This window comes from Microtus oregoni, unplaced genomic scaffold (assembly GCF_018167655.1).
Source record: "Microtus oregoni isolate MIOR12 unplaced genomic scaffold, Mior012 000032F_ref0000030, whole genome shotgun sequence".
NCBI lineage: Eukaryota > Metazoa > Chordata > Mammalia > Rodentia > Cricetidae > Microtus > Microtus oregoni.
Genome location: NW_024543091.1, coordinates 15,042,508 through 15,059,807, shown reverse-complemented (window position 1 = coordinate 15,059,807; position 17,300 = coordinate 15,042,508). Strand labels below are relative to the sequence as shown.

General features: G+C 37.4%; 1 protein-coding gene across 7 annotated transcripts in view; it reads right to left on the bottom strand.

Annotated features, from left to right (window-relative positions):
* Nucleotides 1-17,300, bottom strand: part of Tcf12 (transcription factor 12) — a 260,476-nt gene that overhangs the window by 179,534 nt on the left and 63,642 nt on the right. Inside the window, exon 1 of one of the 7 annotated variants that reach the window (XM_041679867.1) lies at nucleotides 5,103-5,200. The exons of the other annotated variants lie outside the window; for them this stretch is intronic. The gene's annotated coding sequence lies outside the window, so the exon portion shown is untranslated. Of the gene's footprint in view, nucleotides 1-5,102; nucleotides 5,201-17,300 lie in introns of those variants that run through there. 7 annotated transcript variants of the gene reach the window in all.

The window sequence follows — 17,300 nt, the reverse complement described above, 5'->3', positions numbered from 1 at the left end:
CAAATGGGCATATTCTTTGCAGGAAGAATTATCTAAAATGGAATTCAAGAATTTAATAATATGTTATATGAAAAGAAATCTGCATGGGGTAATTTAATGATGACTAGAATATCAAAAGAGTTTTATAAGTAAAACTCAACAAAAATAAAACTAAAGGAGAAAATACAAAAATTCCTGTTTGGTAATACTAACAGGTCTAAAATTCATCCAAGTAGATCACGGTGGGGCAGGACACGACTGACAGGATTTTCTTCAAATCAGTGAAAAACATCACCTTACAAGCAAAGCGAGTTCAGCAATCTCTATGCAGAACTATAAACCAATCACACATATGACTATGACAATTAAAAAGCAAAATAGAAAACTTTAGTTCAGGCAGAGAAAAAAGAATATATTATGTAAGAAGAAAATGATTCAAGGAAATACGAACTTCTCATGAGAAGTAGTGAGTGTCAGATGACAATCGAGTAACATCCTGTAAGAGCAAGATGAAAAAAACCATCGTCCCAGACTAAAAGACCACAAGTCCAAAACTACTACTGAAGGTTTTAGGATGAAGGAAAATAACAGACAATTAAATAAATAAATAAATAAATAAATAAATAAGAAGCCCTTTATGACATTTTTATGACAAAGCATAAGGAAGTATATGTGGAATAATACTCTTCTAGATTCTTAGTTTTATATTAACATAGCAAAGTATATTAAGTACAAGACTGCATAATAACCAGGACATTAAGAAGAATGTAGAGCAACTGCACTCATGCCTTGTGGGGAAGAACATAAAACATGATAAAAATCAATTCAGTATCTGTAATTCCAGAAAGCAGGCAAAAAGATATGTGTCTGCAGAGGTCACTGGCTGGCTATGTCCTAGTTCAGTGAAGAGAGACAGAAGAAGATACTGTAGTCAACCTCTGGTATCTACACCTATATACATGGGCACATACATGACACAGACGCCGGCACATACATGAACGTGTATGTATGCACACATATACTACACATAAAATATAAAGCAAATGCTGATTGAGGAGAAAGCAAAATCTTTCTACAGGCTAGAGATGTCTCAATGGTTAGGAGTGCTTGCTATTCTTACCAATTCTGACCAGAATTCAATTCCAAACACCCATATTGGGTAGACAGCTCAAAATCATATATAATTTTCAAGCTCCAGGGGATCTAATGCTACTTTATGGCCTTTGCAGACACTCAAACATATTTGTACACCCAGAACACACATATACATAATACTGAAACAGGGTCATATTGTAGTCCTGCCTGTCCAAAATTCTTTATGTAAATTAGGCTGGCCACAAACTCTCAAAGCTCCACATGCCTCTATCTCCCAAGTGCTGAGATTAAAGCCACTATGTCTGGCTAAAAATAAATCTTTAAAATTCTCCTGCACTATTGACAGAAGTATAATGATACTGCCTTTAGGGAAAACATTACAAAGATTCATTAAACAATTAAAATTAGAACTATTAAGAATGGAGCGATAGCCCACTGGCTATGAATGCTTAATGCACAATCATGAGAATTGAGTTCAAATCCCCCCAAAAGACAAGTACAAAGTCATGTGTAGTCACACAAACCTGTAACTTCAACACTGCTGAGGAGCTTAGATTCAGGGATTGCTGGCAGTGGGAGATTGGATATCAAGAGAATAAGACTGAGAGCAACAGAACAGGACAGCAGATATTTTCCTCTGGCCTATAGGAGTACGCACTGATAATATACTCACACCTAACATGACCATATAAGACATGCAGCCACCACACACATACCCTAAAGTCAAACACAGAACTATCCTATGATCCAACAAATCTGTCTGGACAACTGTTCAGAACGAATGAAATCATAATACCAAAGCAATGAAACCACATTTCTATGTCCACTGTAGCATTAGCACAACAACTTAACCACGTGGATGATGAATGGATATGGAAAATGTGATATAGACAGTACAATGTAGTATTATGTCAGATAGAAAAACATAGGATCCTGTCATATGCAACACTGATGGACCTGGAGGTCAGTATGTTAAGTAAAACAAGGCAGTTACAGACAATAAATCCTGAAAGAATCCTTATTTTAGAAGAAGCCAAATTAACAGAAACATCAAGTAAAACAGAAGTTGTCAGGGACTAGGGGAGGTGGTTTGTTGGGAGGCTACTGTTCAATGATTCCCACTGTCAGTTATGCAAGATAAGACCTACTGTACAACAACTGTACCAAATATACTATACTACACATTTAAAATTTGTTAACTGGATAGATCTTGTATTATATGGATTTTTATCATAATAAAGAAATACAATTAGAAATTCAAAAATGAAAATGTTCAGGTGTCCAAAATATTATCCAATGGAAGATGGGAATTGCTGTTTTGAATACATATCACCCACACACAGATGCCTTTTACCAAGGGTCTTTTGTTTGTTTGTTTTTGTACCATGGTTTTTTTCCTTTGTTTTCCAAAAAGATCTATTCTTATTTTCTTTACCCACAGCACCAGATGATCTACAAATATACCAGCTTCATAACTATGTATGAAGTCACTTTGTTTTATTCTTTCCCCTAAGAGAAAACAAAAGGTATTTTTGTACTTAATTGTGTAAACAGCCATAGAGGAAAGGGCTGGGAGATGGTAACTACACTGACAATATGAAACGAGCTGCAAACACACTAAGAAAGGGTTCTACCCTACAGACCGCAATGAAAGGCTCAAAAAAAAGTGTCTGATGAGTTTTGAATGTAATGGTTGTGTCTTCTTCTGTCACCCAAAATAACAACAATGAATATGAAGAAAGACAGCATACCAGTGATGAAATTAAGTAATAATAAATTTTCAAAAAGCTAACAGCAGCATTCTCCATTCAAATGAAACAGCTACTGTAAACGTCCTGCCCATTCTGCCCCACATTCACACTTCAATTACTTTTGCTTTTGTATAAGTGATGCCTTTTGTATTTTTAATTCCAAAAGCTGCCAAAATAAGCGCAAGTATAGTAGCAAATTTATTTTGGGTTTTGTTGGCTTTGGACCCCACATTCTGTTTTCTTCTGTGTGCCATTGTTGTTTTCACATTTGGCAACAGCTCTAGATCTTGGCTTAACTTGGTTCTTTTGTTGATATGGTGTGTGTGTGTGTGTGTGTGTGTGTACACATATGCATTATAAAATTAGCATGAGGCAACAGTTTAGCTTCCACCACAATAAATTCTTAATATGATGAAAGCCTGTGAACTATACTAAGGTGATCAAAAGGTAGGGGGAGGGGAGGAATTGAGTGCTGCACGAATAATATAACCCAGAGACAGACATTAGGGTTCAACCTGAAGATCAGAAAAGCAAAGAAGCCAAGTCACTGGAGAGATCTCTACCAAGGCTCAGAAAAACAAAGGGTGATCCTGCAATGCTTTCCACCAACCTCAGACTCCACACTCCACTGAGTTCCTGTCTTTTCCCCTTTATATTCCACCCAGCCATATCACTCCTGTCTCCACCTCCCTACTGCTGTAGGAATTCCCCGGACCAGTAGCCTGTATGTTACCTGCCCACTTGGGCATAGCCTCTTATGCCTATCTATGTAAAGTGTTTGCCCGGCCTCTGTTCTGGAGGCACGATTTGGTTCCTGTTCCCCGTTCATGATGAAGGCTATAATCTGTGAGTCTACCCCTAAATAAATAACCCTCTATTATAGTCATTTCTGAGCTAGTGTGGGATTTTAAGCATCCGGCTTCATCTGGCGCCCCCTGTGGATCCAGGTGGACCAGCTTAAAGGCCTAATCAGTCCACAACTCAGAAAGGCCCCACCACCACCTGGCTTGCTTTTACCTAAGCGGTTTTCTGTAGAATCCCAACCACAGTAAAGGTAACTGCATGAGACGACTTGGAAGTTTGCCAAGCTCATGCACACACACACACACACACACACACACACACACACAACTGCAGCATTCATGGCGATTTGTGCTGCTTCCGGTTTGTACTACTGGCTCCTGAGTTCTGGGCTTCTTGCTCCATGTATGGAATTGATTTAATTGCTTTTAATTTGTCAAGCAACCATACTTCTCAGTATTTAGCCAGCACCAAGGCGAAAAAAACCAAAGTAGCTAAGGACTGTTCATGGTACCAGGTTATGTCGCTAATAGTGACTCTGAAACTACAACATCTGCTGGACGATAAAGATTATTACACCTAAAACAATTTCCTGGACCTCATAACAGGTAATTAATAAATCAATAAACTTTAAAGTTATATAATTGCAGACAACATTAACATAGAAAATGTTAGTAACTTTTTTGATAATACTATGATTTGTATTCTGCAAGGCTTATGGCTCTTGTGATACATCCATTTATTGAATATTGAAACTCAGATATTTTTCTTCATATTATATCCTTAAGAAAATGGTTTGATAACAGAGCCAAGAATGAGGCACTTTTAGAAATGGTACAGTCTTTACAGACTAATAAAGAACAGCTAACTGACAGAACTAATACCATTGAAAATCAAAAGTTACCTGAAAAAATTAATACTATTGAAAAGGGTAACATTAATTTGACAAACAAAATTGAATCCATATTAACGGATACTGAGAAAATATCTGAAAGAATTCATACTGTGAACCGGACAATCAAAATTTGTTAAAAAGTTTTGATAGGTTAGCAGATAAAAGTATCTCTCCAGGAAGGCAATCTGCATGCTATCCAAATAATATCCAAGGATGAGATGTTATCTTTAAAGGAAAAACTTCATACCTTGGAATCACATGTACAGAATGAGGACGAGAGGCTAGGTGCCTCAGTGATATCATTAGAAATATATACAGGCCAGGAGATTCAGGCTTTACAATAGACAGTAGTAAAAATATTTTAAACAATTGAGGAAATTATTGGAGCTGATGAGCAGGAAAATAAGGCACATTGTCAAGTAGCTGTCAGAGATGACTTACCCAGGGATTTAGCTTCTTACCCGGTAATCTACTCTGACAAAGCATCAAGTTCTAAACACCCTAAAGGATCCAAAGAAGATAGATGGATACCTATTAGAAGGAATGATCTGAAAGAAATTAAGAAAGCAATGGTAACTTACAGCTTCATTCCACATTTGTTAGGGAGATGGTAAAGACGTGGGCTTCTAGCATTAAAACAACACCACACAACTGGCTTCAGTTAGTTTCAGCAGTCATGGATGATGGGCCTCAACTGATGTTTAAATGTTATTTCAGAGAAGACACTAAAATTCTGGAACAACATGGAAGAGCAAAAGGAATTAAGACTTCCCAAGATCAAAATCTTGGAGAAGGCACTTATGTTGACCCACAGGTTCAAGCTATTTACAATGAACAAATCTTGTCCCTATGCCACAAAGCAGCCTTAAATGCTTGCGACATGATTCAAGAACCCAAATAACCCAAACAACAACAACAACAAAACAAACAAAAACAAAAAAATGAACTGAATCAAATACCAAGGTTAAACAGGGCCAGAGAGAACCCTTTGGTGACTTTTTGCAAAGATTAACTAAGGCTGTACAAATAGGAGTAACAGACCCAGATGCTAGAAGAGTACTTATTAAATCTCTGGCTTTTGAAAATGCCAACTTAAAATACAAAAAGATACTTGAGCCTTTAAAGGTTAGATCAGCACCAATGGATAAATGGATCCTACATGCAATGAACATTGAGACGTTTTACTATAATACTGAATCTTGGGTAGGAAAAGCAATTTCCAAAGGAATGAGGAACCATCAAAATGCTAAATGTTTTAATTGTGGTAGAATAGGACATCTGAGAAGGGACTGTAGACAGAGAATTCCTAGGAATATTATCTCCTCTGGGAATGCCAAGAATAAAAGGACTCAACCTTCAGGATATGTAGACGTGGTAAAGGCTGACATTGGACCAGTGAATGCAGATCAACAAAAGACAGACATATCAATCCAATACCATCAGGAAACTCCTTGGGTGGCCTCTCCCAAGTCCCCAAGCCAAAAGTGTCCCAGGCATTCCCAGTCACTGTAGAAGACATGTCTCACTTAAAAATCCAGAGCCTTTTGTAAAAGACCATACTGTTCTGGGTGATGGAATAAAGTTGGAGGATAAAAGAAAAATCCAATAAGAAATAGGAAACATATATTATGGCAGACTTCTATAAATGATCAAAGACCAAAGCTAAGAGTGCATATAAATGACATTGCAATTGTGGGTTAGATAGACATGGGTGCGGACGTAAGTATCATTACTCCAGAATCTTGGCATCACTTCAGAATCTTGGCATCCAAATTGGCCTCTTCAAGAGGCAGGTGCTCAATTCCTAGGAATAAGAACCCTATATCAACTGAAACAAAGCACGAAATGGGTTGAATGCACCAGTCATTTAGGCTGTACAAGAACACAAAGCAATTAGCAAACCTATAGAGGTACCAAAGGCCCTACTTTTAAAATATTAACTGAAAAACCAATATGGGTTAAACAGTGGCCATTAACAGAAGACAAACTGCAGGCTTTAGAACAGCTGGTACAGGAGCAACCAGTTGCTCACCATATTGAAGAATCAAACAGCCCTTGGAATTCTCCTGTATTTTTTGATAAAAAGAAATCTGGTAAATGGAGAATGGTGACAGATCTAAGAGCTATCAACAAGATTATTTAACCTATGGGCCCTCTATAATCTGGAATTCCTCTGCCTTCTCTTTTACCAAAAGGATAGTGTCTTATAATTATTGACTTAAAAGATTGTTTCTTCACTATACCTTTACAAGAAAAAGACAGAGAAAAATTCGCCTTCATTGTGCCTACTTATAATAATTTTCAGCCTACTAAGAGATACCAATGGAACATCCTTTTACAGGGAATGCTCAATAGCCCCACCCAATGTCAATACTTTTTAAGTCAGCTGTTGTAAATAATACATAAAAAATTTCCTAAATCTATAACTTACAATTACATGGATGACATTTTGCTATCTGATTCAAACATACATACTATAGAAAGAATGTTTGAAGAAGAAAGTTTTGCCAAAATAGGGATTACAAATTGCTCCTGAGAAAATAGAGAGGAGATTCTGACGATTACTCACAATATAAAATAGGATTACAGAAAATTAGAAGAAAAAAGACACAAATTAAGAGATTGTGGTCTCTGAATGACTTTCAAAGATTGTTAGGAGACATTTCCAGTCTATGACCAGCTGTTGGGATAACGCCTGATATAATAGTTCATTTAAACAAAACCTTAGATGGTTGCGGGAGGTCCTTCCGCTCCTCCAGCCTATAGCCGCTGAGATACCAGCCCATTGGGGCGTGGTCTCTCTCCCTTTAAAAAAGCGGCCACTTCCCTCTCCTCTCTCTCTTCACTTTCTGCTCTGCTAGCGACTAGACTCCCTTCGTGGTTGTGCAGAGGGCTGTTGTCTGGAATGGTGATCTGTAAGTTTTTTCCCCTTTAAATAAATACCACCCTATTAATCATAATTCCAAACTGGTGTGACATTGTTTGTGACTTACGTCTATACACTACTATAAGACCTGTTTTGGATATCAGCTGCTCAAGATGGTTCCAACTTGGTTAGCTGAAATGGTGCATTTTTTACAATGTTCAGGGCAGAACATGAAATAGGAACCTCAGAAAAATGCTACCAAATAATCAGAGACTATTTGCAATTATACCAGACAGTAATCTTGGAAGTTAACCATCATTTTACTTTCACAGGATCCCATAGAAAGAACATCGCCCCCATGACAGCTGGAAGTAATTTTAGAAGGTGTCCCCTCTCCAAACAAAGTTTGTCCTCAGTACATTTTCATTTTTATCTAATACAGAAATACCTGATGTCAGTGAGGATGTTCTTTCTCAAATCTCTTCTCGTATTATGAAAGGTAAGAGCTTGCTATGTTAGTGGCACAGGCTCATTGTAGGTTTGCATAGATGATCATGCAATAGATCAATATGAAAAAGAAATTTATGAGTTGAATCTATGCCTTTTAGTGACAAGTTAAGATGTAGAGGAGCCTATCGCACATATCAAAGTTTATGACTGCAAAAACTATAGAATCAAGAATAAATTAAACTGTCCTAATTCTCATACAGTAGGTCAATTACCTTAATTTCATTTTTTATCCAGCCAAAGCAGCAGTATCATTAAGAAAATTTCAAAAACTATTCCAATTGGCTTTGAACTATTTTATATTTATATCTGCTCATAAAAGAATATTAATGTTCTGAAAAATGAATCATACACTTAGTACCTTATTTTAAAGGGTATTTATCTGCTACCAAGTATCAACCTAAAAACAGCTGTTTCTTCTTAAGATCACTTATAGGGAAGAGAAAAGGTACTAGAGCTATTTTTCAGAAAATCAAACTTCTACTTTCCAGTCAATTCTTACGGAACTCCTTTCCATCTGTTCACTGATATTTCTGTCAGGTTACACACTTGCCAAAAGTTTTCTTTGGATTCAAAATCCACTGTTGAAAATAAACGAAATTTTTCAAAAATCAGTTTACTCATTTTTAAACCAAAGAACATTAGTTTAAAGAATGTAATGCTGTCATTCATAATGTCAAAAGACTCCACAATCAAGCACACAGCCTGTTATAAACAAAATCAGTAATCTAGACTGAATCACAAATTAATATAGCAGAATTCTTTGCTAATTTGTTGCATTAAAAATTCATTCTATCAGTGATGGCAGCTGAAGTGAGAAAAGCAGCAGCAGCAGAGCCAGGGGTGAAGTCTGAGTCTTAAGATATACTGGTCTCAACTTCTGCTGGGGCCTGGTGTATAGATAGAGATGGCAAGTCAGGGTTTTTGCTTCTGGTGATTTCCTGGGCCTGGGCTCTCCTGGAGAGGTAAGTAGCACTCTAACAGTGCTGTTTTCTTTCTCTTTTGGGGAAAGGAGGGTGATAAACAAAGTCTCACTATGTAGATCAGGCTGTCCTAAGAACTCAATTTATATAGACCAGGCTGATCTTGAACTTATAGAGATCTTCCTCTGCCTCCCAAGTGCTGAGATTAAAGGCATGCGCTATCACACCAGGCTGAGGCCTGTTTTATATAGTGGACAGTGGTGAAATACTAGCAAAGGGTCAAAATTACCTGGCTTCAAAGCCAATGATGACTTCTGCCTGAACATAAACTCTTCATCATATCAATTTAACAGACTCTGGGTCCTTGAATGACATGCTAAAACTGGGCAATAAATCTCTTGAAGGAGCTGATTACCCAAGGACCAGAATGCCCTGATATCAGCCTTCCACTGGTTTTACTCAAATGAGAAAGCTATGACAGAAACCAAGTGGCTATCATCACAGTAGAGACAATCTACACAATTGCTTAATGTGGAAACCTCAAGAACAGAAAGTAACTAATAGAAATGACCTATAAGAAAAGCAGCAAGGTGCCCATCAAAATCCCAGCACAATTCTTCAAAGACTTCGAAAGAACGGTACTCAACTTCATTTGGAAAAGCAAAAAACCCAGGATAGCCAAAACAATCCTGCACAATAAAAACTTCTGGAGGCATCACAATCCCTGACTTCAAATTCTACTACAGAGCTACAGTACTGAAAACAGCCTGGTATTGGCATAAGAACAGACAGGAGGACCAATGGAACCGAATAGAAGACCCAGATATCAATCCACACATCTTCGAACACCTGATCTTTGATAAAGAAACAAAAAATATCAAATGGGAAAAAAAAAGCATACGTAACAAGTGGTGCTGGCATAACTGGATATCAACATGTGGAAAAATGAAAATACACCCATATCTATCACCTTGCACAAAACTCAAGTCCAATGGATCAAAGACATCAACATAAACCCAGCTACACTGAACCTTATAGAAGAGAAAGTGGGAAGTACAGTTGAACACATTAGCACAGGAGACCACTTTCTAAATATACTCACAGAAGCAGAGACACTGAGAGAAACAATTAATAAGTGGGACCTTCTGAAACTGAAAAGCTTCTGTAAAGCAAAGGACACGGTCAACAAGACAAAACGACAGCCTACAGAATTGGAAAAGATCTTCTCTAACCCCACATCAGAGGTTTGATCTCCAAAATATACAAAGAACTCAAGAAATTGGATACCAAAAGATCACATAATTCAATAAAAAAAAAAAATGGAGTACAGACCTAAACAGAGAACTCTCAACAGAGGAATCTAAAATGGCTGAAAGACAACATCCTTAATCATCAGAGAAATGCAAATCAAAACAACTTTGAGATTCCATCTTACACTTGTAAGAATGGCCAAGATCAAACACACTGATGACAGCTTATGCTGGAGAGGTTGTGGGGAAAAGGGAACACTTCTGCATTGCTGGTGGGGAATGCAAGCTGGTACAACCCCTTTGGATATCAGGGTGGCAATTTCTCAGAAAATTAGGAAACAACCTTCCTCAAGACCCAGTAATTCCACTTTTGGGTATATATCCAAAGGATGCTCAATTGTGCCACAGGACATGTGCTCAACTATGTTCATAGCAGCTGTTTGTCATAGCCAGAACCTGCAAACAACTTAAATGCCCCTCGATCGAAGAATGGATAAGAAAAATGTGGCATATTTACACAATGGAGCACTACACAGAAGAAAAAATAACGACCTCTTAACAGAGAGAAGAGAAATATATTTTTAATTAACAAAAATATCTATCTAAAAATGTATCCCTACTTGTCTCTTTTTCTTTTTTCCATAAAACTATATTTTACTGTCTTCTTGAAGGAAGGACATGCTTTGGCAATAATAAAGAAAGAAATAGCATATTTTTCCATCAGGTAGTTTATCTCTAGAAATCTAAAACAGAAGACCCTGAAAACCAGACCTGTGACAGGGCAGAAAGGATCCAGACACACCTCTATTACTGACAGATCCATTCCAACTTCATAAATTTATAGTTAGCAATCTTTCTAAAAGTTAGAACAGAAATTATTTAGATTGTTTTTCTTTTTCAACTGTTATATCAGTTTATTTAAAAGATGGTTTCACTTTGTAACTGAAACTTTTCCCCAGTAATCCTTCAAGCTGTCTTAAGAATAGTTTATTTCACATTAATTATAGTGATAGCTGTTAATAGGTTACATAATTTAGCTCAATATTCATGTATGTATCTATAGCACTAAAAATGAAACCTTTCCTCAATGACAAATATTGGCTTTCTGCCCTATATAGTTAAACTGTGTGTATGTAGTCCCCAAGACCAAAAAAGCTCTAGATTTACTACAACAAAATAATTTCTCTTTCACACTGTCTTTTTAAGTATTTTATTATGCCTTAATACTGTTCCTATCTCAAACATAACAGAAACATCACTGACAAACACTTTGGTTAGCACTTCTTTCCACAAACGAGCGTTTATCCAAGTTCCTCAAGGTCATATGAATGCCTCCCCCATAACCTGGCAGAAGTAGTCACGAATTTAAAAGCAAAGTTAAAAATATACATGAAACTTGCTGGGCAGTGGTGGCACATGCCTTTAAGCCCAGCACTTGGAGGCAGAGACAGGTAAATCTCTAAGTTCAAAAATAGCCTGGTCTACAAAGCAAGTTACAACTGCTACACAGAGAAACCCTGTCTTGGGGTGGGGGGAGAGGGGAAGGAGGGAGGGAGAGAGGGGCAGCTAATTTCTAAGACTTCATGAAATGGTTCATTGATGTTCCATGACTATTAAGTAAAAACAGTGCTTTACTTGGGTCTATTAGACTTCAAAAATAATCACAGTTTTTAAAAAGCCAAATAAGCAGGTGCCTCTTACTAGCCTAAGCAAGTCAGTGGCTACCATCACCTGCGTAGTCCCAGGAGGATAAGCAAGTGGTTGGACTGAATGAATAAACAAATGTTAGTGCAAAGGATCTCAAGATAGTAACCAACATTTCCTAAGGTCCCACAACAGCAACCTATGTCCATAAATTTTGTGTCTGTGGCAAATACCATACCACATGCTAATTAGAAACTACTGTTCCGGGGCTAGAGAGATGACAGTAGTTAAGAGCACTGGCAGCTCTTCTAGAGGAACCAGGCAGATTCCTAGCATAGCAGCTTACAACCATTTGGAAGCTCCAGTTTTAAGATACTGTGCCCTCTTCCGCCATATACAGGCACTAGGCACAAAAGTGGTACACAGATATATGCAAGCAAAACACCCACACAAATTTTTTAAATGATTATTTAACAAGGGAAAAAAGAGGTACCAACTGTTCTTTCAAGATGATTAACACTGAATACAAATGAAGGAGGAGGAAGAGGAAAATGATGGTGAGGAGGAGGCAATAGCAAAGATGGGTAAAGGAGCACTAAAAGCCTCAGTATTTGATTTGGTTTAAACAAAAAACAATGGACAAGGTTTTCCATTTTTCTTCCTGTCTACATATTCTAAATGTATTTATTTATTTATTAAATTATTTTTAAAAAATTTAATTATAAATTTACTTATAAAGAATCTTCATCTGGTGATGGATAGAGATAGAGACAGAGACCCACACAGGTGCACTGGACTGGGCTCCCAAGGTCCCAATGAGGAGAAGAAGGAGGGAGAACATGAGCAAAGAAGTCGGGACCACGAGGCGTGCACCCACCCACTGAGACAGTGGAGCTGATCTATGGGGAGCTCACCAAGGCCAGCTGGACTGTGACCGAAAAAGCATGGGATAAAACCGGACTCTCTGAACATGGCGAACAATGAGGGCTGATGAGACACCAAGAACAATGGCACGGGGTTTTGATCCTACTTAATGTGCTGGCTTTGTGGGAGCCTAGCCAGTTTGGATGTTCACCTTCCTAGATATGGACGGAGGGGGGAGGACCTAGGACTTACCACAGGGCAGGGAACCCGGACTGCTCTGTGGACTGGAGAGGGAGGGGGAGAGGAGTGGGGGGAGGGGGAAAAGGGTGGGAGGAGGGGGAGAAGGGTGGGAGGAGGGGGAGGGAAATGGGAGGCTGGGAGGAGGTGGAAACTTGTTTTTTGTTTATGTTTTTTTTTCTTCTTTTCTCAATAAAAAAAATTTAATTATTTTTAAAAAAAGCATTATTTCTTTAAAAAACAGAAAAGAAAAAAAAGGAAAGGAAAGGAAAGGTCAAGGATGTAGCTCGGTCAAGTAGGAAAAATTTAAGAGACATGGAACAAAAATACACAATCAAAAGGGCTGAAATGATTTTCAACTACATCAGTAGATCAAGAGCACTGAGCAGCTGGACATCTTTTTTTTTTAATTGTGTTGGGAACTGAACTCAGGATGTTACACAGTGGTAGGCAAGTGCTCTACCACTGACCTAACTATGTTCCCAGTGCTATTACTCAATATTTCATAGCAAACTTTTCTAAATTTTCAACTTTTTAAGTATTTCAAGTTTTGAACTACAGGGAAAATCTAAAACTACAAAATTTCTCAGCACAACAGAACTGATCTTTTTAAGTAGACAAAAATGTTTTTGTTAGCCGGGCGGTGGTGGCGCACGCCTTTAATCCCAGCACTCGGGAGGCAGAGGCAGGCGGATCTCTGTGAATTCGAGGCCAGCCTGGTCTACAAGAGCTAGTTCCAGGACAGGAACCAAAAGCTACGGAGAAACACTGTCTCGAAAATTAAAAAAAAAAAAAAATGTTTTTGGTAAAGACTGAAGATGCTTTCACCACAGAAATGAATACTTAAAATATTTATTTCATCAAAGAACTGCTAGAAAAACAAAAAGGTAAGACTAGGAGAATAACTGACAAAGGATTTGTAGCCAATATTACAGAAAGCCTTAAAGTAAAATGTTAACAAGTCAGTTTAAAAATAGGCATACACAAAAAACAATTGTGTGGATGAATAATGAGTGCAGGAAAAGGTAGTCAACATCATCAATCCCCACAGAAATATGATTAAAGCCACAATGAGTTGTGAACACACTGAGGGGGTGTTTGGAGACAGGCAATACCAAGTGTTAAAGACAATGCCAAGCAACACCAGACACTTCTTATAGGAGTGCAAACCTGTACGACCACATGGGAAAGTAGTTTTCCATTTTCTGAAAATATTAGGCAGATCTTCTACTACAACCCAAAAAAATTTCTTATTTTGTAAAGATTTATTTATTTATTTATTATGTATACAACATTCTGCCTCCACGTATAACCGCATGCCAGAGAGGGCACCAGATATCATTACAGATGGTTGTGAGCCACCATGTGGTCGCTGGGAATTGAACTCAGGACCTCTGTAAGAGCAGCCAGTGCTCTTAACTACTGAGCCATTATCTCCAGCCCTAACCCCCAAATTTTCACCCAAGAAAAACAATAAATTTCAAACAACTAAAAATTCTTATACAGTATCTCTACACCAGTTTACTAATAATAGAAAAAAAAAACGGTAAGAAACACAAATATACATCAAGAAATGAATGAATAAAGACTCAGAAATAAAAAACTGTGGTTCAGGACTAAAAGTCAAATACTTCAGACACATCCAAAAAGCTGGATAGCTCTCCAAGGTCATTAAGTCAAAGAAGCCAGAAGCAAGGCCATCCCACACAACTCCATTACCATGGAATCACTTCTAGGACAAGCTAAACCAATTTCTAGTGATAGAAATCAGATGAGTGGCTTCAAGAGAAGTTTGTTAAGGGAAAATGACTGAAAAGGGTAGAAGGAAACTTCTGGGAAGGATGGGTATGATCTTGATTAGAGTGTAAAACAAGCAAAAATGTGTATTTTATTGACTATGTGAAAACTATAAATATTTACAGCAACAAAAACAGTGCTTTATTAATTACATACAGAGAAATGAAAACATACAATAAAACTATTATAATGAAATACTGGATGAGTTCCAAAAGAACTGAAGTTCAGCAAACTCAAAACAAAATTAAATACATATTTTATTTTCTGTACTAAATCTTTGTTCCACTAGACTGAATTCAAATGGCTCTTCTTATAACTTTATCAATTAAGGAATGCTGTAGTTTAAATGTACATTGCCTCCCAAAGACTCAGGTGTGTGAACACTTTGTTCCTGATGAGAGTTGGCCCTGAAATAGAAGTTGGCTGAAGGAAGTGAGAGGCAGGCCTTGAGGTTTCTCAACACAGACTCACTTCCTGTCCATGTTTTGCTTTCTGACTGTGGATGTAAGATGACCCACAGACTCACTATGACCACCATGTCTTCCCCACAGGAGTGAACTTTACTTTCTTAAATTGTAAGTCAAAATAAATCTTACCTCTTTTAAACTACTACTTGTTAGGTATCTGATCACAATAATGAGAAAAGCACTATGAAAGCATGGAAAATATGGTGGGGAAAAGTTGGCAAAGGTCCTTTCCAGTTAGTAGATGACTTCTACTAACAGCAGACGGTGGATGGTTACCAGGATTCAGTCATGGGACACTCGGACCTTTCTAGACAAGCTTTTTCTAATGAAACTCATTTCTTGTTCTTAACTGAGATAACAGCGCTCTTCCAGAGCAGAAGCTAACACACTCACTACCTATCCCCTGTGGGTAAACCCTGCCTACTACTTATGCTAACTGCTAATATTTTGTGCCAATAAAGCTATATACATTTGGTACATTCGTTGTTCACATTATGATGACTGCCAGGGATCAATGATAGTAATACCCACCACCACAAGTGTTATTCTGGTCCTGTATCCCCATTCCTCAAAAAAACTTTCCTTAAAAACAGAGAAGCCTATATTCTCTCTTAAATGACATCATAAAAAATCTGGACATTCCTTCCAATTGTCCTTTCTTCCATCCCATTTTCTTAACCATTCTTACTACAAAACCATTTTGAGTAGCACAACTAAACATGTTCCCATAGACACTATAGTTGATAAGTAACCTTAAAACGTTCAAAAATGAATTTCTCTCCACCTAAGATTATGATAGGAACATTAGCATCTATGACACTGGCATCGCATTTCCATTACTGCAGCTTAAGGTTTCATCAAATGTTCTTCATACGGGTGATACCTTTTATAGAGAACTTCACTTTTAAAATTATATATGTGCATTCCAAGAATTTAAAGCTCTGATGTAGCAATTATCTTTCTCATCCCTTATTCTACACTATAATTCTATTTCATTATGTTGCTTGATATAAGACTTCCAGTTTGAGAATTATTTTGCTGACTGAAACAAAACAGGTTCAGTAGCCTTAAGTTGCAAGGGGATAATTCAGCTGTATAGTTAAGGTATTTAAAAAGAGGAAATGGGAGGTGGCAAAAGAGACACCGTCTCAATAAATAAGTTAGACAAGAACTAAGGAAGGCACCTGATACAACCTCTAGCCTCCACACAGGCATGCATACATGTGCATATTTTTTAAAAAAAATAGATTTGTAAAGTATGCAGAAAATTGAAACAAATGTCACCAAATATAATTTGGTACAAAGGGCAGACTTATAAATCAGACAGGATTAAGTTGAATTTGGTTTTGTTCCCTTCTAGGAAATATAATTTTTTACAATATTTTATATGAACATTATGTAAATTATAAATATTGAAAGTCATGTGTCAAGTTATTCCTTATGTGGTGACTCCAACCATAAAACCATTTTGTTACTACTTCATAACTGTGATTTGTTACTGTCGTGAATTGTAATGTAAACATCTGTGTTTCCTGATGGTCTTTGGAGACTGGGACCCACAGATTGAGAACTGCTGCTCTAAGGACGTAGTTTATTCTAAATAGCATCCTCCAAACTGCTTCCTCATAACTGGGGAAAGCCAGAGCCCACATCTGGAAGCTAAGCCACTGTTGAAGTCCTACTTCCAGTTTCATTCGTCTGCCTCCTTCTGAACCTTGGCAGTTTACCTTAAGTCTTCCTGTTTCAACATAAAAATTTAACTCAGTCTAGCCCTCAAACCTAGTACTATCAAGGTCCTTCCTACTTCTTGGTTGCAAGCCCTCTATTGACAAATTTTACCTGAATAGCTAACAAACTGTTCTTACACCTTCCTTATTTGAAACTGTAATTTTTCTTCTTACTTAGATTTTTTTAGTACATTGTTTTGCTATATATATGACAGAGCAAAGAAAATTTTCACATTCAAAATATTTTTTACTTCATTAAAATTGAAAGAGGCATAAACATGAAATTAACATACACTGACAATATAAACTACAGGCAATGTTTCCCCTCCATCTACTTCCTACCCTTGGTTCCAAATATAGGTTTGTTGGTCCCCTGTATTTACAAAGAACTATACCAACCTTAGCTTCTTACCCACTTACTCATCTTCTTCCATGAAGTCTAATGAAAGCAAGCTTAGTATTGTTCCACCTACATATAGTCCCCAAGACTTCCACCT